This window comes from Chenopodium album, chromosome 20, assembly GCF_948465745.1.
Source record: "Chenopodium album chromosome 20, dcCheAlbu1.1, whole genome shotgun sequence".
Taxonomy (NCBI): Eukaryota; Viridiplantae; Streptophyta; class Magnoliopsida; order Caryophyllales; family Amaranthaceae; genus Chenopodium; species Chenopodium album.
Window position 1 is genome coordinate 21583136 of NC_137853.1, and position 2075 is coordinate 21585210.

At 39.4% G+C, this 2075-nt stretch overlaps 1 non-coding gene across 1 annotated transcript; it reads left to right on the top strand.

Annotated features, from left to right (window-relative positions):
- The first annotated feature begins 570 nt into the window (after nt 1–570).
- Nucleotides 571–676, top strand: LOC145599849 (small nucleolar RNA R71). The gene has a single exon (XR_014104105.1). It is a non-coding gene; the product is annotated as a small nucleolar RNA R71 (small nucleolar RNA).
- Nucleotides 677–2075: the final 1399 nt, after the last annotated feature.

Here is a 2075-nt window from a genome sequence, read left to right on the forward strand (position 1 = left end):
TGGTTTTGGTAATTCCTATTCCATTGCCCTCTTTGATTATCAAACCTTTGAACATTGTTGTTTGACACAAAATTAACATGTTCACACTCATTGTTGTCAAACTCATCAACACATTCATTGTTGCAATTGCTAGAATCATGGTCATATGATCCACATACATCACAAAACAAACATGCAATAGGCATATTATGTGAAGTAGAAGGAGTTTGAGAGTTAGAAGAAGTACCTCTCCCCTTGATTTGGGAGGGAAGATTTGGAGCTTGGGAAGAGGAAGAAACACTCTCCAACTTGGCCTTGATCGCCGTCATCTCCTTTCCCAAGTTTGTCATTTGAGAGGAAAGATTGTTGATGGCATTGAGATGGTCCACCGAGTACAACGAAGATTGCTTGCTTGAAGAATCTCTTTCCCCATCTTGCCAATCTCTATAGTAAGTCACCACATCCTCTATTATGTCCACAACTTCTTCTTCGGTTTTGTTCATGATTGGACCACCGGCCCCTCCATCAAGACATGCCTTGCCTTGAGGACTCAAACCACCATAGAAGATTTGGATCAATTGATATGTTGGAATTCTGTGGTGAGGACATTCTCTTTGGTACTCCTTGAATCTCTCCCATGCTTCATAAAGACTCTCATTTGGCTTTTGTTTGAATCCTTGAATTAAAGCCCTCGCCTCCGCCGTTTTCTTTTGAGGATAGAAACGGGACAAGAAAGCTTTAGTGACGTCATCCCAAGTTCTCAATGAATTGGGCTTCACCTCTTTGTCTAGCCATTCCAAAGACCTTCCTATGAGGGAGAAAGGGATCAACTTAAGGCGGATGAATTCTTGAGACACTCCATTAACCTTGATCGTATTGCAATATTTTTCAAACTCCTTAAGATGGTTCAATGGGCTCTCGTTCTTTGCCCCACTATATTTTCTCCTCTCAATTAGGGTGATCATTGCCGGCCGAATTTCAAAGTCGTTTACCGGTGTTGTAGGTGGAGCTATGCCGCTCTCGAACCTATATGCACCGGGTACTCCCAATTCTTTCAAGGCAACTCTTGGTTGTTCTCCCATGACTTGCTCTTGTTCAATATCTTCTTCGCTTGAGGAACTATAATCCAAAGTCTTGTTTGCTACTCTCCTCCTTGAGAGAGTTCTTTCAATCTCCGGATCAAAGGGAACAAATGAGCGATCTCGGGACCTATGCATACAAAACTCAAAGAAAATATGAGTAGCACGGCTACAAGTGTAGCTTAAAGTGTAAAATCTTTTTGTATTTTGCAAATGAAATGAAATAGACTCAACAACAACATGCACTCAAAGCACCATTCCCCGGCAACGGCGCCATTTTGATGGGAAGGAGAACGGTAGGTCGTTGGGCTACTACCCTACCCAATCAAACAAAATTTGTAACTTAACAAACCCCTATTTAGTGTAGTGGTAAGTCAAGGTCGAACCCAAGGGAATGGAGGTCGAATGCACAATGCCTAAGTCAAGCTAGAAAACACTACCAAGATAGTTCACCTAGAGGTCTAACTAGCGTCAACTACGCTAAACACTACCTAGGGAACGTCACAAAGCACCTCAATTGTGAAATTGCAAGTTAATAATCAATGGTTCGTATCATAGCAAGCTCACAATGCAATCTAGTGCAATAATCAAAGATGGCCAAAATTCAATTAATCACACACATGCACATGAATTATCAACCAAATTTAATCATATCATCAACTCCATCAATTATCCCCAAATTACTCTAATCCATCACTCAAACATGCTTCACCATTTCCCTAGCTAGAAAACTACTCACTAGCCATAGGAATCAAGATAAAAACTACAACAATCATCAATTTCATCATCAACATAATTGAAATCAAAGATTAAACCAACAATCAATCAAAAATCAATTAAACTACAATCAATCATCAAACAAGCTTCAATCAATCATCAATAACATGGAAAACAAATGAAATCAACTAGAATCAAACTTGTATTGAAATCAAGAAGAAGATCCTTACAAAACTTTGATCTAAAGATCAATAACAATGAGGAATTCTTGAGCAATCACCAAAAATCATGAGTTTCTCT